The sequence below is a fragment of the Triticum aestivum genome, chromosome 1B (genome assembly GCF_018294505.1).
Source record: "Triticum aestivum cultivar Chinese Spring chromosome 1B, IWGSC CS RefSeq v2.1, whole genome shotgun sequence".
Lineage (NCBI taxonomy): Eukaryota > Viridiplantae > Streptophyta > Magnoliopsida > Poales > Poaceae > Triticum > Triticum aestivum.
In genome coordinates, this window is record NC_057795.1 from 291186379 (window position 1) to 291213352 (window position 26974).

Genomic DNA, 26974 nt, shown 5'->3' on the forward strand with positions numbered 1-26974 from the left:
TTCTGTATACTCCAAGACACCAGAAGAGCACGCGGAACATCTCAGGATTGTGCTAGGAGAGCTCAGAAACATCAATTGTATGCCAAGTTCAGCAAGTGCGAATTTTGGCTAAGACAAGTAGGCTTTCTAGGCCACGTGCTGACCCAAGACGGTATCGCAGTGGACCCGGAGAAAGTCAGGGCCATACTTGGCTGGAAGGCACCAGCCAGCGTAACGGACATACGGAGTTTCTTGGGAATGGCAGGATATTACCGCAGATTTATTGAAGGATTCTCCACTCTAGCCAAGCCAATGACGCAGTTGCTCAAGAAGGATAAGAAGTTTGAATGGACAGAAGCCTGCGAAAAAAGTTTCCAAGAGTTAAAACGGAATTAACAACAGCACCGGTATTAATTGTGCCAGACATACACAAAACTTTGAGGTGTATTGTGACGCATCCCGAAAAGGTCTCGAGTGCGTGTTGATGCAAGAAGGCAAGGTTGTCGCATACGCTTCATGACAACTCCACAAGCATGAGGAAAATTATCCCACCCATGACTTAGAAATGGCAGCAGTCATTCATGCACTTAAGGAATGGAGGCATTTCTTACATGGGAATCGATGTGAAATATACACGGACCATAAAAGTCTCAAATATATTTTCACACAGCCAGAACTAAACTTACGGCAACGACGCTGGTTGGAATTGGTAAAGGATTATGATGTCGGTATCCACTATCATCCAGGGAAAGCAAATGTAGTGGCCGATGCTCTTAGTCGAAACCCCAGCTCCGACAAAAACAGTCTGCAAAGTTTGAGACCTGAATTCCAACAAGAATTTGCCAAACTCAACTTGTTAATGATCGCGGGAGGCACCATATCAAACTTGGAAATAAAGCCCGACCTTGTGGAGAAAATTAAAGAAGCTCAGCCTGGTCACCCCAGCATTGAAGGAATTAAAAGAAAGGAGAGTATGGAAAAGGCCTCGGAATTTGTCATAGGCGATGATGGAATATTATGGTACGGGGACAGACTCTGCGTGCCAAACATAGAGGACCTCAGACAGCAAATCCTAGCTGAAGCACACACCACTCCATACTCGATCCACCCTGGAGGAACCAAAATGTATAAAGATATTCAGGAAAGATTTTGGTGGCACGGTATGAAGAGGGACATAGCCACCTTCATTGCATGTTGTGACTCATGTCAACGCATAAAAGCTGAGCATCAGAGACCAGCCGGACTACTGAAACCGAACAAAATACCTGAGTGGAAATGGGATGAAATAGGGATGGATGTCATTGTCGGACTACCTCGGTCACGACACGGGAATGATGCCATATGGGTGATCACTGACAGGTTAACCAAAGTGGCTCACTTTATTCCAATAAATACGACCCACACCACTCAGAGGCTTGCTAGGATTTATCTTTCCCGCATAGTTTGTCTGCACGGTGTCCCGAAGACTATAATATTCGACAGAGGCACTCAGTTCATCTCAAGATTTTGGGAGCATTTACAACAGGCTCTGGGAACCCAACTAGCCTTCAGTACCGCATACCACCCACAGACTGATGGACAAACAGAACGCGTAAACCAGGTTTTAGAAGACATGCTGAGAGCATGTGTCCTCACATATGGAACCAGTTGGGAAGAAAGCCTGCCATACACCGAGTTCGCGTACAACAATAGCTACCAGGCCAGCCTACAAATGGCACCATTTGAGGCTTTATACGGACGAAGATGTCGTACCCCGTTAAATTGGTCAGAGACCGGAAACAGCCGCATCTTCGGACCAGACATGCTCACATAAGCCGAGGAAAAGGTCAAGTTAATCGGAGACCGACTTAAGACCGCTCAAAGTCGACAGAAGAGTTATTATGATCAGAAACATCGTAGGGTCAGCTTCGAACCCGGTGAGTTCGTATACCTGAGAGTATCCCCTATGAGAGGATTGCAACGATTCAAGATTAAAGGGAAGCTAGCACCAAGATTCATCGGACCTTTCTGTATAAGGGCACGAAGAGGCACGGTAGCCTACCAACTAGACTTACCCGAGGAATTATCCGATGTCCACCACGTGTTCCATGTCTCGCAATTGAGGAAGTGCGTAAGCAACCCAGAGAAACAAGTATCCCATGAAAACATTGGCGTGCAGCCAGACCTCACTTATCGGGAACGTCCCGTAAGAATATTAGAGGAGTCTGAAAGGAGAACCCGACAGAAGCCATCAAGTTTTTCAGAGTTCAGTGGAGCAACCACACCGAAAGCGAAGCAACTTGGGAAAGAGAGGATTTTCTTCGGACAGAACATCCATACTTATTTAAGGATCAGCTGAAATCTCGGGGACGAGATTTTTCCTAAGGGGGTAGGTGTTGTGACACTCCAAAATTTTTATTTGGTTTTCATCAAAAACTTTGTTGGATTTTAAAAGAGGGCATTTAAAATTTCTTTTCCAGAAATCCTTCCTCTTAAAAACTTCCTTTCCTTTGGCAAGGATTTTCTTTTCCCTTTCAAATTTGGTGTTGAATTTTTGGAAGCTTTTCCTTCTGGTTGTTACCCTCTCAAACTTATTTATTTTCATTTAAAAAAAACCCTAGGAGTTTTGGGACTTCTTTCTTTTTGAAACCACCCATGGTTTTACCATGTCTCCTATAGTAAATCTTCTCAAAACACCTCCCTCCACCTTTGAGCAATTTAAATCCTCTGTCTCAACAAGTCCAAACAAGTTTTGGATTTTATTTCAATTATTTTATCTCCCAAAACATTTCTGCCAATTATTTTGAGCCTAACTGATTTTCAAAGCAAGTACCACTTTGCCTTTGAGTTTTTATCCCAAACCAACTTCCCTGGATTTTCCTTAGTACCCACAACCTAGAACCATCTTGATCCACTCTTCTTCTTTTCAAATATTTCAAATTTCACTCACTTCAAGTTTGGACCAGATTTGACAGATTTGATGAAATTCATATCTACACTCCTCCAAAAATTCCACCAAAAATCATGCAGCCTACTAGAGCAATGAGAACCCACTCCACAAAATTTCAGCTCAAGGAAAAATCCCTAAATGCCAAAAGCATTCTGTCGAACACCTGAGCTGCACTGTTCTTTGCATTTTCAGTAAAGTTCAGTAAAATTCAGTTTTACAGTGTCGTTTTCTTCAGAGTTCAGTCACAAGCTCACAGTGCACTTGGCTCGATGCTCGCAGCCCCTCCCTCTTGTCCGGAGCTTCACACGCGTGCGTGGAGCCTTCCTGGCGTTAGTGGCGCGCTGACCCGCCCTCGCCGGCGTCTTCTGTGGCGTCGGGACCTCCCGTGGCGGCCGACAAAAGGCACACCACGGCAGAACGCCGTTCAGCGCCGCCCAAAGCCCCCGGACTCTCCGCGTGGCCTCATGCATGCCAGCGCACGCCCGTGGCACCATCACCGTGGCCCGGCAAGCACGGAACGTGCTCCCTGCCACCGATGGGCCGCACCACCCCCGTTCCGTCGAGCTCGACCCAAACACCCAAACCCCGGCCAGTTTAGCACCTAAACGGACCCATTGAACCCCCACGACGGCGCTCGACCCCTAATCCTCCCCGACCAATGCCCTGCGCCGCCGTAAGCTTCGCCGGAGAACCCCGTTCTCGGCCACCGCCTCGAATCGCCTATAAAAAGGAACCCGAGCTCGCCCTCGAGCACGCACCTTCACTGCACCTCCCCAGGACCCTGCCAAGCCACGAGGAGGACCTCGAGGAGGTCTCCTTCCCCAACTCCGGCCGCCTTGCTCCGCCTCGGCCTCCAGCTTGATTCACTCTGGTGAGGCCATCTCCGGTGCCCAAACCTCGTCCGTAGCCCTCTCTCACACCCAGTACTCTAACCCCCTCATCAATTTGGCCTTTGCAGTCCTCTCCGACGAGCTCCATCCATGCCCGAACCACCGTCCGCCGGAGATGAGACCGCCCTCGACGTTGCTCCCCGGCGACCAACACCACCACCCACCGTTGTGGAAGGACACGGTGAGCACGTTGGTAACATCCGATCCCCTTACCTCGCCGTGGATCGCCGCCGGCGACCACCGCAGCCCTCGGGCGGCGACGAGCCTCGTCCCTCCCATTTGGAAGTTTAAACATGACAAGTGGGACCCGCTGTCAGCCTCTCTGTCCTTTCTAAACAAAGCGTTTTCTGAAAACGCCTTCTGCCAAATGCGCTTTCCCTTTGGGTTGGCGTAGTTTCTGCCGAAGCATTTTCTGTTTTTATAAACTAGCCCCTGGAAACTTTCTGTTTCATTACAGATGAGTCCCTGGATTAAAACCCTTATAACTTTTAAACAGGAAGGTATTTTTGATTGATTCTTTTTCTGTTCTCTTTATAATTTTGTCTAGTTTTTTATCAGATTTATTTGAAAAATATTTGGAATACGTTTTGTGCACCCCTTGGTATTTACAATAGCGCATATATTTTCTTTATACCGTAGATACCGAAGGAGGTGACGGAGCCGCGAACTTCACCGAGCTAGGCTCCGACTACTCTGAACCAGGCAAGCATGTTTGAACTTTTGATATGATGATTTTTTTGGCATGTTTGCATTAAGTAGTTTATGGCATGTTGATGAACATACCGACGAATGTTCTGTTACCTGAGACGATGAGGCAAGTGAGTTTCAAAAATCCATGAGTGGATGGATGTGAGTATGCATGGCCATGTGTTGGCATGAGGATGGGTAAGATGGCAGTGTTGTAGCATGCCAGGCTTATGCCAGACTGTGTGACTTCAATGTCAACTTGTATCATTCCAGTTCCTTCCATTCTTCCTTCCTTGTACTACCACATGTTTTCCGCAAGGAATATGGCTTAGTAAGTTGTAAACCGCTTTCCTGGTACACACCAAAAAGGAGAGGCCGTGATGATGGTTCAATGGCCCTGGATTAAAGCCAGTCATCCGGTCAGGGGGCATGGGTGTTTCCGGTTGGGACCGAGAGGGGGGCACCCCTTAGAGAGCGCGTATATAAATTTGATCCCATGCTATTCGAGATTGTGATCTCCCCGTCTCAAAAGTTTTCTTGGACGATGTCTAGGGTGATTCCTAGCATCAACAGGTAGGATGGGTGTGTACTGGTTAGCTGTGTTTTCTTCCGAAATACCGTAAACGGAACTAGTCCTTCGTGACTACGGAAATCCGTTGGCTGTGGGAAAAATTTTGTACAAACTCTGTAGAGTCATATATTCCTTCGAATCATCTATTCCATGTCCAAGTTCAATATTAACTTATCCTGACCAAATGTCAGTTTTGATGACAGAGACTCCGGTGAATCGCATGAGTGCTAAGTCCGGTTAAATGATTATTCCTGTGGATGGACTAACCCATTTATTCTCATGAATTGAATGTTTATTATGAGTATTATTTACTTGTGAATAAAAGCCCTTTCTGCGATGTCGCTCAGACGTCCGACTGTGGCATTGTTGTATTTTACTTTCTTTTCAAGCCCTTTATGTGGTGTCGCTAAGACGCCCAACTGTGGTATTTCTTTTTAAGCCCTTTCTGTGATGTCGCCCCGACGTCCGACTGTGGCATTTCTCTTAAAGCCCTTTATGTGGTGTTGCTAAGACGCCCGACTGTGGTACTTCTTTTAAAGCCCTTTCTGTGATGTTGCCCCGACGTCCGACTGTGGCATTTCTTTTAAAGCCCTTTATGTGGTGTCGCTAAGACGCCCGACTGTGGCATCATTTCCTTATATTTATTTATTCACCTTTCGAGGCGTCGCTTCAGACACCCGATCGGTCTTCATTTATGTTTTGTTGGGATTTCAGGCGGACTACCGCCGTTTCCCTTTTTCTTACCTCGTTATGCTAATTTTTGAATGTACATTGGTGAATTAATCAGGACGCATTCATGCATGCATTTGTTATATCTTACGTCCGAACTGTCTTGCGAGTACTTTCAAAGTACTCACTGGCTTGTTGATTTGGCCAGATGCTGACGAAGGCGATCTCATGGATGAAGAGTTCGATAGCGAGTCCGACGCCTAGAGGAATCCCAGTCAGTCTCATGCGACCCTGGATTTGGTCACTGTATTATATCCGCTTCCGCAAACCGAATGAATTTATCGAGCCTCACCTCGACGCTCGATGAGATGCCAGTTTGAGAGTCGTGTTATCACACTCCCCACTGTGTTATTCCACCATCACTTTATCCTCGAGTCAGTAGTATGCCACCACACCATTGTGTTATATCCGCCATTATGTATAATTATTGGCGCGTTTGTAATAATTTGTGGAGCAGCCCTAGCTCAACCTTGTAATATATCCTATGCTACTGGCTTATTGTATCAAGAATTTGTCTAACAGTGAGGAGGATTTCTCTCATACTGGACTCAAAAGATTGGTTTCTCAATAAATATTTTTCTTGGAAAACCGGTCGTGACACGGATTTGAGATAGATCACATATGTTTGGGTGGGTGGGTGGAATTGAGTCCGGAACCCTACCCATCTCAGGGCTCAAGGGCCGAAAAGTTTCCGAATTTGGAAGCTCGGATTGCTGGACGTTGTCCAACGAGTCCGGTCTGATGCCTGACTTTAGGTTCAGTGCTTGATCGAAGTCCGTCCCTCCGCGGGAATCCGGCATGGAGGGTTCGGGAGTCCGGACATGATTAGGTTTCAATATAGGAGAAGAGTCGCCGCGTTGTTCCTCTACCACCACAACGTGGTGGGTAACCTGGGGAGAGTTAATCTCCCTCAGATCGGTTTTAAGCCCAATCTGATCGTAGTCTGTAGCGCCTCCCAGGGCGGCGATGCGATCCAAGAGCTCGTTTACGGACGAGAGCTCTATTGGATCCAGCTGCTCTGCGAATTCCAAGTTGACGTGAAGATTGCTTTTGATGACCCGAGAGGTCATCGTCGAAGCGGTGGCCGAACAGGCGGTCATGAGAAAACCACCCAGCCGGATAGGTTGGCCGGCGTCCAAGGCTCCTTTGGCGAAGATACCGTCTTTGAAGACGGGAAGAGGCATCGTTCCTATCGGTGACGGCACAGAGGAACTCTTAATGAAAGCACCAATGTCGGTGTCAAAACCGGCGGATCTCGGGTAGGGGGTCCCGAACTGTGCGTCTAGGCGGATGGTAACAGGAGACAAGGGACACGATGTTTTTACCCAGGTTCGGGCCCTCTCGACGGAGGTAAAACCCTACTCCTGCTTGATTGATATTGATGATATGGGTAGTACAAGAGTGGATCTACCACGAGATCAAGGAGGCTAAACCCTAGAAGCTAGCCTATGGTATGATTGTTGTAATGGTTTTCGTCCTACGGACTAAAACCCTCTGGTTTATATAGACACCGGAGAGGGCTAGCATTACACAGAGTCGGTTACAATGGTAGGAGATCTACATATCCGTATTGCCAAGCTTGCCTTCCACGCTAAGGAAAGTCCCACCCGGACACGGACGAAGTCTTCAATCTTGTATCTTCATAGTCTTGGAGTCCGGTCGATGATGATAGTCCGGCCATCCGGACACCCCCTAGTCCAGGACGCCCTCAGGCACCGACGACAAGATCCTCCTATGCCGGGACAGCCTTCCCAAGGAGGAGCTGAGCAAGGTGCCTCTTTCCTTGACTGGGAAGGACCCGAGCGGCCCTCCAAATGATTGCCTCCCGCTGTACCGCCGAGACGGCGGAGAGAAGATCGCCGCCGACATGCTTGTCTTCGACGAGCTCGGACCCATGCCGATGGGGCCTTCCCCACCGGCCGCCTCCTTGGTGAACCTGTCCTCTGACGACCATTCCTCCAAGGCCACCGAGGAGGAGGAGGGGGAGGCGGAATCCTCTGCCCCAAAGCAGGGAGACCTCCTCCGCAACTTCTCTGACGATGACGACGGGGATGCACATCCGGTGGTGGAGCTGGCCCATCCCACGGGGGTGACCACGAGATCCGGGGTGGCCTGCTCGAAGCAGTAGAAGTGGACGATGGGGAGGAGGGGTAGGACTGTGTTGATCCCTCCAGGCAGCACTCCACCTTTGCTATCACCATCTCGAGCGGTGCCGACTGCATGCTCTCCTGCTTCCAAGAGCGTGGCTCCCGCTGCCCCGATGAGGACTCCGCTAATGAGCCTGAAGAGGAGCTACGTCGCTTCCGACAATTAAGTGTTCTCCCTTGGCCTTGATCCTAAATCTTGATGCAATGCTTAGTTTCTTCGTTCTATGTCAGGCCTCAGTCGTCGGCGAAGAAGAAGAAAGAGAACGTTGAGGTCGCCATGGTCGAGCGTGTCGAGGTTGCTGCCACAGCTTTGGTGCAAAGGGGCGTTGCGGCTCCCGCGGCTCCAATTGTGGCGTCGTCTTCTCAGGGCTCGGAGTCCCACCTCGGGAGGAGCTGGCGTCCGCGGCAGGGCTGGCCCTGGTGGCGTCCGTCTATGTTGCGACTGCTGAGGTCGCAAGGCCACCGGAGCCCCCAGTCCTTCCTGCTGCTGCAGCTTCACCTGTCTTGGCGCCGAGAACATCTCCTCTTACGCCCACCATGCTGCTGGGCCATGGTGCTCCAGCCACCTCCGGAGCCCTAGAGGAGGCTCGAGCCCCGCTGGACTATCTCCAGAGTGATCTTCACGGTCCGGACTGACGTGCAGCATTGGGGCGCCTGTCGGCGTTCTGGGAACGGGGGTACCCAGACTTGCCTGCCTGCGGCCTGCGGCGTGGCTCAAGGAGTGGCCCAGTACGGCCCATCTTCATCAACGCATACTCAAGAGCCTCGCGAGGGGCCAAGCCTCGCGGGGAGGACAACATGAGGCTTCCTCGGGCACAGCCTCATCAGGCTAGCTCGCGAGGAGGCGAAGAGATCAAGGTGGGGTACCTCGCAAGGTGCTCATGACGCAAGCCATGACGACCAAGGCCAGGCGGGCGCCAGGCAGGCGCCGGCCTGCGCAGAGTCCTTGTTTCCTCTTCGGTGCAAAGGGGGCAAGCGCAGGCAAGAGTATCAAGCAAAGGAAACCATTTCGGTGCAACAAGACCAAGACCAACAGGTCGCAGAACGGAGGTCATCGTGGAGCCCAAGCCGGCGTCATCGTCGGGGTCCTTGGCAGGCGAGGACCAACTTTAGTCAGGATAAGTGTACTAGATGTTCCCCTTCAAAATGGCCAATTGTTGGCGCCCTTCCCGCTCAATATTTGGGGAGAGGCCCAGGGCCTCCGCCTATAAATAGGACTATCCACCCACAGGGTAGAGGGATCGAAAGAACAAAGATAGAAAGACAGAGAGAGAGAGAGAGAGAAGCGACTGAACTCCCCCTAGCAGTTCATCGCACCAGCAAAGAACAGACCCTCACGAGGCTATTCTTCCCTTGTACTGTTCCTCGTCAGCCATAGAGGCAATCCACCACACCACAAATTGGAGTAGGGTATTAGACCACAATGGTGGCCTGAACCAGTATAAATCTCGTGTCCCTTGTGTTGTTCTTCATGTAGTTTTAGATCCTAGCAAGGCGTTGAGACATGGGTAGGCAGGAGGTGTGATCTCCGCGTGCACCCCAGAGTTCGAACCTTGAAATCCGACAGCACCTAGGGCTGATCTCAGGGTGGCTCTAGGATAACACGTCTGTCCGGGCGGCCTGGAGTTCCACGGAGGAGGCACAGAAGGTGGCCGATGTAGCCGCTGCCGAGCGTGACTTGGCGCAGAAGGAAGCCAAAGAGGCCTAGGAGCAGTGCCATGCAGTGGAAGCCGAGTTGAAGGCCCTCCAGGATCAGCAGGCCACCCAGGCCAGCCATCTCCAGGAGCGAGAGAAGCTGAAGGCCTAGGAGGCTGCCGTTGTTAATCGCGATGCCGAGCTGAAGAAGGCAACCGAGGAGCAGGCCATGGAGCATGACAGCCTGAAGAAGTTGAAGGAGGAGGCGGAAGCGGCCCAGGCATCCCTTGCTGAGGCCAAGGGGGCCGCTGCCATGGAGAGCAACACCCTCATCTCCTTCGAGGCAAGGTTTCACAAGGCCTGGCAGACACTCTTTGGGAGCGATCCCCAGGGGACAGTGGTGACCCCATGGGAGAGCCTTGCCGCCCTGCTTCCTGATGTTGTTGATGCGCTCGAGGACGTCGTCGACGGGTTTGGATCCATGGTGGAAGGTGAGGCTCACATACTCTCTTCCTCGGCCCTGACGTGCGCCTTTGGCCACCTCTATCTCCGTGACGCCAGCTTCGACTTTGCTGCCTTCCTCGAGCCCGTGAACCCTGACTCCTGTGACACTGTTATTGATGCATTGAAGGGTTCGGTGGAGGCCCTGCTGCCCAAGTTCCTCCTCATCAGCCCTGCGGCTGGGGCCGAGGGCGCGGGCAACACTGTTGACGACAAGGCTCCACAGGTGGGCGATGGCGGCAGCCAGGGCTTAAGAGGTGGCTTGATGGTGCTGCTCCTTCCTGTTCTTATTCTGCAATCATGTATCATGCCTCGTGGAGGCGTTAAAACTGGTGCTTGGAACGATGTGCTTTGTAATAATTAGCTTATGGTTTGGCGACTTCTTTTCCGTTTGCTTTGTTGTTCTGTGTCGGCAGGGCCCGACCTCGCACGTACCTTAACCGCGGTTGGGTCAGCCGAATCACCGGGATGAGCCCAAAGGGTGAGGGGCCACGTGGCCAGTTAGTCTCCTGAGACGCGATGCTCAGGAGGCCCCCTTGACATGCGAACAACTTGGGAAAAGAGGTGTGAGGGTAAGCCTTGGTGTTCTGCGTCGGAAGGGCCCGGCCCCACGCATACCTCAGTCGCCGCTGGGTCGTCCGGATCACCAGGACGAGCCCAAGGGCTGAGGGGCTACATGGTCAGTTATGCTCCTGAGATGCGATGCTCACGAGTCCCCCTTGACGTACGAACGACTTGGGAAGGGAAGGACGAGAGTTAAGCCTTGGTGTTCTGTGTTGACAGGACCCGGCCCCATGCACACCTCAGCCGCCGTTGGATCGTCCAGATCGCCAGGACAGGACCATGGGGTCAGGAGCTATGTGGCCAGTTAGGCTCCTAAGACGCGATGCTCAGGAGTCCCCCTTGACGTACGAACAGACCATCATACCTCTCCTCGCAGGGCTCTCGCTCAGGAGGGGCGCGCGAAGACCAGGTCCATGGGACCTGGCAAGGTGGCGTACGCCAGGCGTGACCTGAGGGTAGCCCCTGTGCCAGCCCCCTCGCACTACCCTCCCGAGGGAGAGCAGCGCGGTGAGGCTAAGCACTAAGCCCGGAGGCTCCCTGAGGTTATTGCAGCCGCGAGGCTACCTTTAGTTGTTTATCTCCAGCGCGGAGCATGGCGCTTCCGCTCTTGCACGGGCATAGCCGCTCCTCGGCAGTGTTGACGGCCAGCACGAAGCATGGTGCTTCCACTGGTGCGTGGGAGGCGGCTCCCTCTGAGGAGAGCCCCCAGGGTGTGTACAGCCCCGCCCTAACACGTGGCTTGCACGACAGGGCTGGAGGAGGTGTGTTTGGGCACCCGTGAGACAGCGCGGGACTCATGAGGACCTACCTCAAGGCGGGTTGTGCCTGAATTTGATCGGGAACTCTTGTGTCAATCCAGGAAGATGGTTAGGCAACCTGTGCTGAATGAGTCTCCTGAGGTTATTGCACGAGAAGGCCAGACACCAACGACCTCAGGAGGTGACGTGAACGGGGCCGACCCGCCAGACACAGCTCAGCCATTGGGTTTATCGATGCTGCAGACGCCGTGCGCAGTCTTCTCATGCAAAGATCCTGAAGAAAAACAACCGGCGCACGGCTCCCGTGGTGACGAGGCACCAGGTCGCGCGCCCTCACTCATCTACCCGCGATTAGCTCATGCAAGAACAAGGCACCAAGGGCCATGGGAGGTGACGTACACGGGAGCTGGCCCGTGAGCCAGAGCTCAGCCTCTTGGGTTTAGCAACACTGCAGGGACGGACCCGAACACAGACGCCATGCTAGTCCTTAATCATGAGGCGGTCGTGGGTGGGCTCTTAAGGGCGCGAGATGTTCTTGGCGATGAAGCGCCGGTCAGGCAGTTGATAGTCGCAAGGCATCTCATAAGGGAAGGCAAACTAGTTCTGATAGATGCGAAAGAGATACATGTTGCAGGGACGGACCCACGCGACTTGGGGATAATGCAGCCCGAGGGCGCCTCCAAACTGAACGAACTGAAAAGACATCACCTGGAACTGTTGCTGAAGGGATGTCGGGTAGCAGAAGACGCGTGCTACTGAAGTCGTTCCTCACGAGCCGCCCTGGTCCTAAGCCTCGAGAGGCTCCAGGGGCCTGGGGGGCTCCTGAAGATGCATCTCCATCTCTGCCAGGACCACCTGGTGCCTAGCCTCTCGAGCTGCCAGGATGTCCCGCATGTAGTGTTGGAACACCACAGCCGCGCTCGGCAGGCTGAAGGGCCTGCGAACATAGCTGTGAGGGGGACCCTCGCATCGGCCGACGCGGGACGTCCAGAAGATCAGCTGTCGAGATGCGGCCCTGTTGAGCCCTGGGAGGTCGATGTACACGCAGAACTCCATACCCTCTCCAGGGAAAGGTGTTTGTTTGTCTAAATTTGAGGCTAGAGCTTATGAGGGCATATTTGTTGGTTATGCTACAAACTCTCATGCTTACCGTGTTCTCAACAAGTCCACCGGACTCATTGAGGAGACGTGTAACATGGAGTTTGACGAAAATAATGGCTCCCAAGTGGAGCAAAGTGGTACTTGTGATGTAGGTGATGAAATTCCTCCCCAAGCCATAAGAAGAATGGGTATTGGTCATATTCTACCCATTGAGGAACCCCTTGTGGCCGAAGAAGAAGGACAATGCTCCACTCAAGTGGAGCCATCACCTCCTCTAGACCCACACGCTTCCGAAGAACAAAGTGAAGGCCCTCAACCTCGTGAACAAGACCAAGGGCAAGATCTATCTCAAGATGATGGTAAACCTCCAAATGATGCCCAAGGTCAAGTTCTCCCCCTCGAGCAAGTTCAAGATCATGAGCAAGCTCAAGATCAAGAACAAGCTCAAGACGGCGCCCAAGATGATCAACTCAACCCTCCTCCTTCCACATCCGAGGAGGAATTAGAGCGTCGTGCCGCGAAGATCGCTTCCAAACTCACCACCAAAGGCCATCTCATGGAGAATGTGGTTGGAAGACTAAGAAAGCGGGTAAGCACTCGTAGACAATTAGCAAACTATTGTGAACATCACGCGTTTGTCTCTTGTGTTGAACCCCAAAAGGTCTATGAGGCACTCGAAGACTCGGATTGGCTCAATGCTATGCATGAAGAACTCAACAACTTCGAGTACAACAAGGTGTGGAGATTGGTGCCAAAGCCATCGGGGAACCACAACGTCATTGGAACCAAGTGGATTTTCAAGAACAAGCAAGATGCTCATGGGAACATCATTCGCAGCAAGGCAAGATTGGTAGCACAAGGCTACTCCCAAGTCGAGGGTATCGACGACGGAGAAACCTTTGCTCCCGTTGCTCGCCTTGAATCCATTCGTTTGTTGATTGCTTATGCTTCCCATCACAACTTTAAGTTGCAACAAATGGATGTGAAAAGTGCTTTTCTAAATGGTCCTATTAATGAGTTGGTCTATGTCAAGCAACCCCCCGGGTTCGAGGATCCCTACTTCCCGGATCATGTGTATCAACTCGATAAGGCACTCTATGGCCTTAAACAAGCCCCACGTGCGTTGTATGACCACCTTACCGAGTTGTTACAAGATCGTGGATTTGAGGTGGGGCAAATCGATCCCACTCTTTTTACTAAGAAGGTCAAAGGGGAGTTGTTTGTATGCCAACTATATGTTCATGATATTATCTTTGGTTCCCCTAACAAAGCTTTCAATGAGAAATTTGCCGCTCTCATGACCTCCGAGTTCAAGATGTCTTCGATGGGAGAGTTGAAGTTCTTCCTTGGTTTTGATATCAAACAACAAAGAGAAGGTACCTTCATCAACCAAGCCAAATACACTCAAGACATGCTAAAAAGATTCAAGATAAGTGATGTCAAGCCGGCTTCTACTCCAATGCCTACCAAGTGCCAACTTGACATTGATCCCAATGGTAAAGCGGTGGATCAAAAGGTATATCGCTCCATGATTGACTCCTTGCTTTACCTTTGTGCATCTAGACTGGATATCATGTTGAGTGTGGGAATGTGTGCACAGTTTCAAGCCGCACTGAAGGAAAGTCACTATGCGGCAGTCAAGCGAATCTTTCGATATTTGGATCATACCCCAAACTTTGGCTTGTGGTACCCAAGAGGAGCAAAGTTCAAGCTTGAAGGATATACGGATTCCGATTGGGCGGGAGACAAAGTGGATAGGAAGTCCACTTCCGGAGGGTGCCAATTTCTTGGTTGCTCCTTGGTGAGTTGGTCTTCCAAGAAGCAAAGTTGTGTGTCTCTCTCGTCCACCGAAGCGGAGTATGTGGCGGCCGGTAGTTGTTGTGCACAACTCTTATGGATGAGGAAAACTTTAAAGGAGTACGGTGTCATTTGTGACAAAGTGCCTCTTTGGTGTGACAATGAAAGCGCCATCAAGATTTCTCTCAACCCGTTGCAACATTTCAAGACGAAGCATATTGAGATTCAGTATCACTTCATCCGGGATCATATTAGGCGAGGGGAGATCGAGCTCAAGTATGTCAACACTCATGATAACCTTGCAGATATTTTCACGAAGCCCTTGGATGAAGCAAGATTTCGCGAGTTAAGGCATGAGCTAAATATCATTGATTCGAGCAATGTGACTTGAACCCTTGCACACCCTAGCTCACTCAACTTGTTGTCTAGTTTAGATGTAGGCATGGACATAGGGGGAGTGTTTTTCTCTCAATGAACTCTCCCTCCCCCCATTATGCATAAATTGATCTAGTCTTTCACTTTAACCATTTTTGGATGGTACTTGTGCTTCAAGGACGAGTTTTGGTCATGGGTCCAAGGTTAAAATCTTCGCGACACCATACCTCTTGACTCAAACATAGGTGGCCTCGGCCACCGCCCTCTCTTGCAGAGGTGTGTTTTGGCCTTTTGTTAGTGAGTTTGTGGTTGTGTTGGTTCTTCGTTCTTCTTGCCCGTGTTTCTCCGTTTATTTTTGAGCTTAGCAGCTTTTTGCCTTGTGCCTTTTTGTTGCTGGGCGGTACTACCGCTGGTGGTGCACGGTACTACCGCTTTAAGCGGTACTAGCGCCCACCAGCGCGGTACTACCGCTGTGGGGCGGGGTTAGGGGGTTAAGTCGTGGGCAGGGGGAGGTTCCCCTTCCCCATACCCATTCGCTCGCCCCCTCGCTCTGTCTCGTCTCTCCAGCAACCGACGCCGCGGGAGGGCTCTGGCGGATCTCCTTCTCCGGGCGTCGTTCTCCATTCCCTTCGGTGGAGTCTATCCCCACCTTGTCCTCTTGCCATGGATGCCGGTATTGCCCCCGTTCCCTCTCTCTTCTTGTCTAGATTTCCAATCTAGCATCTTAGGGGCAATAGCGGTTGCATCTCTAGATTTTTGGCCAAATCTAGGCTTGAGTAGGATGGAGAAGGCATCTAGGAAGTTTGGATTAGTGTTTGGTAGGAGTATTTTTGAATTTGGTAGGACGGTAGTGCCGGATCTGACCACAGTAGTATGAAACTGCTATTTCCCGTCTCGAGTGGTACTACCGCTCCCTCTGGAGCGGTACTACCACTTGGAGTAGTACTGCCGCTCACAGGTCGCGGTACTACCGCCCTCTACCAAGTTCCATCTTACTCTTACCACTCAGTGATCCTTTTTTTTGTTTGGTGGCTTATGCTCGCTCTTTTTGGTCGTTTGCGTGTTCTTGTGTGTGGTTCCAGGTGATGAACATCAGGAGCATCAGGCTCGGCGTATCAACCCCGGTCGTGCCACTTCAAAGCGTTACCGCACAACTGAGTCTGCAGGAGGTTCCTCAAGTGCTCCACCACCACCTAATCTCAAGAAGAAGTCTGCTGTCCGACCGAAGCAATCTGGTAACACCGTGCCGGAAATTCAAGCCAAGGAGTTCTGGGCAAGGCGTCGCCACAACCACTATGAGGCAGACCAAGATCCCACTTTGGTCAACCGTCCGTTCTAGAACAGGTTTCAGTTTGACATCTTCTTTGACATGCTCAAGGCCAAGAAGAACCTCTTTGTTAACGTGCACTCCATCGACACCTACCATATGGAGAAGGATCCTGAATATTTTGGTGAAGCTCTTCAGATGTGCACTCAACTGAACATTCTTGGTATTATGCAATTCAACAAAGATTATGATGCTGATATTGTGGCCCAATTCTATGCCACGTTCATCTTGGGACTGATGAGGACAGGACACTGACTTGGATAACCAATGGCAAGTTGCTTTCTATCAAATGGAAGACGTTCATGGAGTTGATTGGGGTGGAAGATCACGGACTTGCGTCTCCTGTCGGCTTTCGCCCACACCGCAACTCCACCTCAACTCACAAGCAAGCACTCTGGCCCTACTGCACTCTGAAGATCAACCCTGAGACAAAGAAGGAAACGTATGAGCTGTCTGCCTATCTGGACATTCTTCACCGTGTCTTCGGTGAGACTCTTTTTCCTCGCACCGGGAATCTGGATATGGTTCATTCTTATCTCGTGGACACACTTCTCTTCTGTCAGCGTGAGAAGGAACAAAACACCGGCGAGTCCCTGGATATCTCTCATGTTATGTGGTCTAAGCTCTTATCTGCTATCTCCGAGCGCAAGTGCCCAATTTATGGTCCTTTCATCATGATGCTTATTGAGAAGGCCTGGGATCATGTCTATCCCAAGGTGATGCTAGAGACTGGAGAGTTGGTCTCTCACGACATCAAGCGTCTAAGGAAGAAGAAAAACAGGGGCACTTAGGTCCCTAAATCTGGAGGTCCTTCGTCTGCTGCTGCCATGGAGACCGAAGAGGAGGCCGAGGCTGAGGATGATGATGAATATGTGCCTTCTGGGGCAGAGCCCTCTTGGGCCAAGAAGCTCAAGCTAAAGATGAAGAAGCTGTTCTGCTTGGAGTCTCACGGTCAGGACATGACTCATGTGGCTGAGAAGAAGGCCCGAGGTCATCACAAGGAGCTCATGCGTCAGTTGGGTGCCACAGTTGTAAGTGGATCTGAGGACTAGCTTACAGATGAGGAGGAGTGGATTCAGCAGCACTGCCCATGGACAGATTCTGATGCCGAGCAGTTCCCGACCGACGACGGTGGCGAAGACGATCCCGCTGAGATCTGATTGCGACCCTCACGTGCTATCACCTGGAGCCGTAGCATCACTGCCTCTCCTTTTTGGTGTCTCGATGCCAAAGGGGGAGAGAGTTTAGGGATTTGTGTCTCTTGTTTTCTGTTGTGTCTCTCATTTTCTGTGTTGTGCGTTTGTGTTTTCTCGCCGTTTGCTTGGTTTGCTATGTGTCTGTGAGACCTAAGTTCCAGTCATATGGTGTGAGACATGTGCTACCTTATCTTTCAAGTATCATTATCTATGTCTATCTAGCTTATGAGTTGAATGCCTATCCTGTTATCTATGTTGCTCTCATATGCCCTGCTTAGGTTCTTGGTCTCTAAAATGTAGGGGGAGCGTTGATCCTAGTATGTGTGCCGTGCAGTTCAAAGCACTTATCTAGATATCACACATCTAGGGGAGCCCATCTACATTTTAGGACAGTGGGGTTTTGCGCTCGTCCTATATCTTTCCCGTTTGTGCAAATCCCGTATTGTCATCAATCCACCAAAAAGGGGGAGATTGTAAGGGCATATTTATCCCTAAAAGTGTTTTGGTGATTGATGACAATGCTTTTGCGGACTAATCGTGTGCGTTGAGATTTTCAGAGATTCATCCTTTGGCACGAGACGATTCCATCCCCTCGGTGTTTTATTCAAGACAGTGTAGCTCCTTCATTTCTCTATTGGTGGACTAGTTTCGTAGGAGTCACCGTACTATCAAGAGGGGATCCGCTTTGGTAAGGCTAGGGGGGAATCAACACGTACACATTCTTTTCACACCCGATGTTCCTTTCCGCTTCATTGGAGCTATCTCTCCTCCCCTTGCCTTCCCTGTCCTATCCCAGAGGTAGTACCGCGGTCCTCAGCGGTAGTACCGTCGAAGCACATCAAGCGGCAGTACCGCTCCCCGAGCGGTAGTACCGCTTGCGGTCTTTGGTCGTAGTACCGCAGTGGTTCCGGGCTACTACCGCCTCGACTCGAGACCGCTATTTTTCGTGTCGGGTTCTACGGTACTAGCAGCGGCAGTAGTGGCGGTAGTACCGCTCCAAGCGGTAGTACCGCCCATACTTGCGTGGTAGTACCGCTCTGGGTCCAGGACCCTGCAACCCTCATCAGCACGACAGTACCGCTGGGAGGGGACGGTAGTACCGCTTGTTAGCGGTAGTACCGCCCTGCCCAAGCGGTAGTACCGCTCTGTGCGTGGCTGTTTGGGGGGTTGCGGTTGGATTGTTTCCCCCACTATATAAAGGTGTCTTCTTCTCCAAAGTTGACTTACCTCTTCCCCCAAAAGCTCCATTGTTGCTCCAAGCTCCATTTTCGCACGATCTCTCTCCCTAGCCAATCAAACTTATTGATTTGCTCGGGATTGGTTGAGAAGGCCCCGATCTACACTTCCACTAAGAGAAATTTGATTCCCCCCACTAATCCCTAGCGGATCTTATTACTCTTGGGTGTTTGAGCACCCTAGACGGTTGAGGTCACCTCGAAGCCATACTCCATTGTGGTGAAGCTTCGTGGTGTTGTTGGTTGCGTCCAATTATTGTGGAGATTGCCCCAACCTTGTTTGTAAAGGTTCGGTCGCCACCTTCAAGGGCACCAATAGTGGAATCACGGCATCTCGCATTGTTTGAGGGCGTGAGGAGAATACTGTGGCCCTAGTGGCTTCTTGGGGAGCATTGTGCCTCCACACCGCTCCAATGGAGACGTACTTCCCTTCAAAAAGAAGGAACTTCGGTAACACATCCTCGTCTCCATCGGCTCCACTCTTGGTTATCTTGCGCCTTTACTTTTGCAAGCTTACTTGTGTTGTTTCCCTTACTTGCTCGTGTGCTTGTTGTTGTCGCATCATATAGGTTGTTCACCTAGTTGCATATCTAGACAACCTACTTTGATGCAAAGTTTAATTTGGTAAAGAAAAGCTAAAAATTGTTAGTTGCCTATTCACCCCCCTCTAGTCAACCATATCGATCCTTTCACCAGGGCATCACTCTGCTGGGACAGAGATGACACCAAACACCGAAGGGCAGGCATGCAAAGAAAGAGGGTGCAGGTAGTGGATCGAAGCCGATACCACCTACACATGCAAGATAAACCGTTAGCAACAAGATAATAATCTGTATGCATGCTATGCAACAAACAAATACAAGAATCAAGTGCAAAAAACCAACTCGGCTCTATGCTACCGTTTTCTAACATTCGCGTGGGCTAGGGCATACTACAGCCAGACCTGCTCTAATACCAAGCCTGTGGCACCCCGGCTCAGATAAACCAAAACGCCTTGTATTCCAGCCTAGAGATTGAGGAGAAGTCTTCTGGAATACGGTACTGCTTAGCATAGAACAAACCAGCTCTTTATTACAATCTATATGGGTACAAGGGGGTTACATCGGCACGGTGAAACTACGCGTGCCACGGTTTCTCCATGCAAGCAGCAGAACAACTCGAAGCAGCGGAATTACTACTGGCAGCAGAACAAAGACGACGGTGATGAACTCCACTCCGCAGGGACTCTGGCTAGAACACTTATCCTAGCTCGCGAACAAGGAATCCATGGCAAACAAGCAATCAAATTTGGCATGACCTGCAAACTGGCATGACACGCCAGGTCAGTACATTGAATGTACTTGCAAGCTCACAGCAATCAAAGCAATCAAGACAAACAATAGCATGGCAATTAGAGATTATTAAGCAATGATGAACACGATACTATCAGAACAACATGGCATGTACAACATGATACAACTAGAACAATACGAGCATGGCATAAACATATGAACATGATGAGACTAGCATGCAACATGATGAAACTATCATGCACCAACTTACTCTGCTCGGTTTATCTCGTAACCATCACCTGCACAAATTACCATCATGGACATCAAACAATCATCTCAGGATCCAATCAAGCTTGGTATTAACAATACCGTAGTCATCATTTATGACCACAAGGAGCTTGACTTTTACCCTTGACTCTCGCATAACACCACAAAATTCCAATGAGTCGTTATTCACGATACCACAGTGATCCTCTTACGATCATGTAAATATCAACCAACTTCCTTCACCATCGAACCAGGGTTGTTATTAAGCACATCATTATTATTACTGTTGACTCACAGTGTGACCAACTACGAACTGGGCCCATATCCACGGGCGCGGCTATCGATAGATTTAACACACACACTCTGCAGAGGTTAGCACACTATACCCACACCACGGAACCTTGGCCTCGCACTCCCATTCGGGTGGACCAAAGCATTCCGACAAAACTGTCCTACTGCCATGACACTCTCCCGGCCACTCCGGCCAACTCCCCTTTGGGTTAAGTCCTGGGTGGCCCCGTGCCAAGCAAAGGCACCAACGGCCACCTCGTGGCAAAACGGTCCCAAACGGGGACAAGGATCCACACTCAACAACGGGCACACAAGACTAATGCCGTTCTACCTGATCAGGGTAGCGCCCGCGCATAACCTTCCCTCGCGGGAGGCACCGGTGAGAGGCATGACAATAGACCCAGTTAGGACCCCCCCCATAGGGTAAGCATGGTTGCACTGGTCAGATCGATATGTTGGCACCATGACTCAGCCAACAGTTGTTCAAGTTCAATTTAATCCGGTTAAACTTGAATGCAATATGCCGAGCCATGATAAAATAACATGATGAATGAACATAATATCAAAATAAGCATGGAGGTGCAACCTAATCAACAAGCATACAACAACATTTAAGCATTTGTCCAGATGAGCATGGTGTCACGCCCAATATGCGATACTATCCTAAAGAGATTCGAAGGTCCCACCAAGGATAGAACCGCATATTGAAACGCTTTTGCAAGGTGGATATCATTACATTACATTATAGATGGGGATACATGCAAGAGGCATACAATGCCACATGAATACAACATCACATCATACATAAGATCAACATCCGACTACGGATGAAACACAAACAGAAGCTCAAACAACATCCACCCTGCTAGTCCAGGCTGCCGACCTGGAACCTATCCCCTGATCGAAGAAGAAGCAGAAGAAGAACTCCAAAAGAAGCAAACATCACTCTCGTGTCATGATCATCACATAACCTGTACCTGCAACTGTTGTTGTAGTAATCTGTGAGCCACGAGGACTCAGCAATCCCATTACCATGGGTATCAAGACTAGGAAAGCTTAATCGGAAAGGAAGGGGTAAAGTGGTGAGGTTGCAACAGAGACTAAGCATGATATGGTGGCTAACATACGCAAATGAGAGCGAGAAGAGGAGCAAAGGAACGGTCGTCAACTAGCAATGATCAAGAGGTGATCCTGAACACCTACTTACGTCAAACATAACCCAAAGTCCGTGTTCACTTCCCGGACTCCGCCGAGAAGAGACCATCATGGCTACACACGCGGTTGATGCATTTTAATTCGGATCAGGTGTCAAGTTATGTACAACCGGACATTAACAAATTCCCATCTGCCACATAACCGCGGGCACGGCTCTTGAAAGTTTATACCCTGCAGGGTTGTCCCAACTTAGCCCACGATAAGCTCTCGCGATCAACGAAGGATATTCCTTCTCCCAGGAAGACCTGATCAGTCTCGGAATCCCGGTTTACAAGACATTTCGACAATGGTAAAACAAGACTAGCAAAGCCGCCCGATGCGCCGACAATCCCGATAGGAGCTGCACATATCTCGTTCTCAGGGCAACACCGGATAGGTCAGCCTACGAGTAAAACCAGACCTCAAGTTGCCCCGAGGTGGCCGTGCAGTCTGCCCTGGACGACGGCGGACGGGGCGAGCCGGTCGGGGCGGCGGCGGCGGGGCCTCGGGCGCGGAGGCGGCGGCGGGCGGGCCGCGCGGGCCCAGCTCGGGCCCCGCGGGCCGGCGGCGGTGGGAGGCGGCGAACGCCATGTGGCGCACTGCGGTTGGGCGAGGGCGAGGGAGGACATGTCTGTCGGCGGGGAAGTTGTGTCCGGCGGCGCGAGGGGAGCGGGGCTAGGGTTTGGACTGCGGAAATTTCGGGGGAGGCCACATATTTATAGGTAGAGGTAGCTAGGAGAGTCCAAATGAGGTGAAGTTTTCGGCCACGCGATCGTGATCGAATGACCGAGAGCATGGAGGGGAGTTTGCTGGGTTTTGGGCCATTTTGAAAGGGTGTTGGGCTGCAAGACAAAAGAGGCTTTTACGGTGACCCGGTTAACCGTTGGAGTATCAAACGACCTCTAAATGGCACGAAACTTGACAGGCGGTCTACCGGTGCTATACCAAGGCCGCTTGGAAAACCTCGGGCCATTCCAAGAAATTTTAACACCCACTCACAACCAGAGACAAAAAGGGGGACGCCGGAGGACATAGGAGTGCCGGATTGCAAAACGGACAACGGGGAAAATGCTCGGATGCATGAGATGAACACGTATGCAAAATGAAATGTACATGATGACAGGATATGAAATGCATATGATGACATGGCAAAGTGCAACACGCAAGCAAATGACAAGGCAACAACGACGAATAACGGGCGGACACCTGGCGCATCGAATCCGGGGCGTTACACATGGCATACTGACGAGCATGAATACCACAACTAGAACACTACTCATAGCATAACATGACCACTAGCATTAACAATAAATACCATGCAACAACATAACGATAACCGACTAGGTGCAAAGGAACATGCATAACAACGGTACTCGGGACAGACGTTAGTCATGCACTGAAGACCATCACCAACATGCACTATTACCAAGCATTGTCAATAGTATCGTAATACTAGCATGAAGAACATAATAACAGAGTGCAAGAAAACATGACGGTAAACACGGATCCATAAGCATAACCAAAATAACGACAGCAGAAGCAAAACAATCAAAAAGTTATTAAAGGTTCAAGTTGGAAACCAAGGCTTCTGCATGTCTATCATGCAAATGGTGATTGTGGCTTGCCTGGGGATGAAGAAGGCTCCAGGAAGAAGTGCAAAACGACCGCAGAAATAATCGCCGGAAAGGGTACTCTCTCGGAGGGGGCTGATTATGGGAAAGGGCAAAATGGTCATTTTCAGAATTTTGAAACATAATGAAAATGGTGTGAACAGAACGGGCTCGACGAGACGAAGACGTGGGCGTTGGATTCACCTCATTCGGAGGTGTGGTCGAAAAGTTATGAGGTGTAGAAGATCAGGGACTTTTCTATAAAAATAATATTCACAGCCGGGTCCCTAAGTGGATAAGGTAGATGCGTAAATTAGAAATACGCTTTCAGAAGTTGAAAACGCCCACGCCGACAATACGTCTCCACTTGCCACGTCATCAGAGGCGGGGCCGGGCGCGTGGTCACTGACGGGCGGGTCCCACGGGCTGTGGGGCCCGTCACTTATCCAGCTAGACCGGGCGGGGTCAACACCAAGGGGCTGACGCGCGGGGCCCACGCCTGGTCAACTCCCTCCTCTATCTCCTCCTGCTCCTCCTCTTCTTCCTCCTGAAGCGGCGTAGAACAGAGGGAGGGGCACCGGCGCCGGCGACCGCCCTGGGCGACTCCGGCCACCTCCGGCGGAGCTTGGACCGTCGTTGTTATCGGGAGGAGGCGCCGCACCCATCCAGGTAGGGGACGAACCTAGGGGAAGCCAAGCATGAGGCCTCCTCCGAGCGCAGCGGAGGTTGGTGATGGGCAGCGAGAAGCTTGGGGCTACGGCGCTCCGGCGATGAGGCGAAAGATTGGGGAGGGTCTGCTGACTCCGGTGGTTCTATTGGTGGAGGATAGAGAGGGGGAAGGGCGCTGCCGCGCTCGAATCTGAACCGAGCAAAACGATGGCCATGGCGATGGTTTGCGGCGATGAAGGGCTCCGTGGCTCGGGCAAGAGGCTGGGCGGGTTCCTGGGAGAGTGAGGAAGAGCTTGGTGAGGTCGGGGCACCTCAGGGTGGGCTAAATAGCCGTGGCAAGGCGGTTCGAGCTCGGTTGCCACCGCGGACGCGTGTCCAACACCGTGGACGCGTGTGCTCACAGCCAAGCTCGAACAACGACGAGGGGGAAGTGGACGAGGGTCACGGAGACGAGAGGGGCTCGAGGACAAGAGAGGGAAGAAGCCACGGCGCCATTAATGCCTTGTCGGCACTTTGCGCCCATGGACGCGCTTTGTTTCTCGACGGGGACGGGTCGCCGAGGAAGCAAACGGAGGGGAAAGCGCTCCAGAGGGACAGCGACGGCTCGGGGAAGCTACTAGACAAGGCTAGGCGACGAGGGGACAAGCGCACAGCGAGGGGGAAGAAGACAAAGGCGCTAGAGCGTGCGGGTGACATTCGAAAACGGTGGTCACCGCGTGCACTGGTGCACACAGTGCATGATGGTCGGCCAAGTTATGTCTAGGAGACAAGGGATGCAGAGATAGATGCCAAGGAAGAGAGATCCAAGCATAGTGCTCACTGAGGTGACCACAGGTAGCAAAGATACAATGGAACAAATAGGTGTTTGGAGTTTGTTGTGGCCTACACATGTGGAGATTAAGGATGAGCTTTGACTGAGGTTGATCACTCAGTAAGGTGATCAGGATGGCAAGGTGTCAGCTCATGAGGAGGAGTTTAGATAGCACTTGCTGTAGAAATTGTCATACTGGCCAGATTTGGAAATGAGGAAGAAGAACTCACTAGGAGTGTCAACTTGATCTCAATTTGGGCAAGGCAGAGTTATTTGATCATATGAAGATGCTGAAAAAGGTTTCACACCACTTGGATAAACCAAAATGGTACGTCCTTCACAAACATCCCCACTGACCAGAAACTTGCAGAAATTCTAGAGGAAAAATGGCTAGATAAAATATGGCCAAATTGGGTGGAGATAAGTTATATGGATATGAGAAAGCCTAGGGAAATTTACGTCCATAATGGAGCAAGATAAAATATACTTGCTTCACTAACTGAAATTTTGAACAGAATACAAGAATTGAAGATGAGCTCACATGGAGGCATGACATGAGCTCTACTTTGTTGGAGGGCTATGATATAATGATATGAAGTACCAAGTTTCTTTGTGGACACAAACTTTGGAAAATCATAATTAAATGACTACTAGGCAAATGTGGTTGCATTTTGGCATGTGGCAATGATATGGACAGGAAAAGATGTCCAAGGAGTTTGGGGTTAATTGGGAAAAGTAAAATAGCACTTGCTTCACAAAGTGCCATTTAGGGCAGAATAGGAAATGAATTATTTGAGCATGATGATAAACATGGAAATTGAAATATTTTGCCATATTTAGGGAATATATGACCCAAACAATTTATGAGAATTATTTGGGAATTTTAGGAGTGATGGAAATATAGGTCGCTTCACAACCCATGGCAAATTGAGTTATTCCTTTAATAGAAAAGGAATATTCCCAATAAAAAGAATATTGGGATTTGGGATAGGATGAAAATGACAGGGTCTAGGGTTGGATAGGGGATGACAAGCCACTCTGGAAGCAAAGAAGAGGGCATCTTCTTCAGTTTCCAGACCACAAAGCCGCGGAAAAAGAAAACTCAGGCAAAAACCTCAGAAAATCAAAAGAAAAAGAAAGGGCGAAAAATCAGGCTGTTACAAGGTCTTGGCATCGTCCGTCTCGCGAGGGTCTTGAGTTGTTGATGATGAAGCTGGGCCGTACCAGGCCGTCTATGGAGCCATGCAGTGGGTCGCAGCCAGGCCGTACCAGGCCGTCTGGGTACCCCCCATATCCAGAATGCCGACAATATTCACATAGAAGTTATATTGTCATATATCCTTTAACATGTGGTGCTTGCCCCTATCTTCGCTAGCCAAAAATTCTGCACAAAGTAGAGATACTACTTGTGCATTCAAAAACCCTTAAACCCAAATCTTATTTTGAGAGTCCACCATACCTACTTATGGATTGAGTAAGATCCTTCAAGTAAGTTGTCATCGATGCAATAAGGCAATAAAATTGCTTCTAAAAGTGTGAGATCATTTAGTGTAAGAGAAAATTTAGCATTGTATGAACTTGTGATGGCAAAGAATAAACGCGACAGACTGCAAAATAAAGGTTGCTATCACAAGGGGAAATATAACATGATGTTCTTTTGCACTAAGAGATTGAGCATACAAACAAATAAGTGCATGACAACCTCTGCTTCCCTCTACGAAGGGCCTTTCTTTTGCTTTTATGTATTTACTTTTATGCAAGAGTCAAAGTTCTTCTCTCTATTCCTTTTTATTTTTCTCCTTTGGCAACCATCATGTGGTGAGGAAAGATCTAGGCACATATATCCAGTTGGATGTGGGTAGCATGAGTTATTATTGTTGACATCACCCTTGAGGTGAATACGTTGGGAGGCGAAACTATAAGCCCCCATTGTACTATGTGTCTGGTTGAAATATTTTGCTCATGTGTATGCGGTGAGTGTTAGCAATCATAGAATGCTATATGATGGTTGAGTACGTGACCCGAAAAGATGATGAATTGTAGTTGCAAAGTTGACCGAGAACATAGTTTGTTGGTTTTCAATAGAGTTTATGCTTTATACTCAGATGTTGTGATGAATTGTTACTTATTCGTGAGAAGTCTATGAAAAAAGTTCTATGATAAAAAAAATTATGTTAAAGTTTGTTGCTGTTATAATAACCTACATGATGCTTCTATGTCTGTATTTTCTTTTTATCGACAACACTCTCTATAATCATGTGGACATGTTTTTCGATTTCGGTTTTCGCTTCACGACAACCGAGGTCTAAGATTGGGGGAGTTGATACGTCCATTTTTCGTCATGTTACCTACTGTTATTTATATTGTTTTTATGTATAATAATGGTTGTTGGAGTATTTCTAATGCCTTTTCTCTCATAATATGCAAGGTACACACAAAG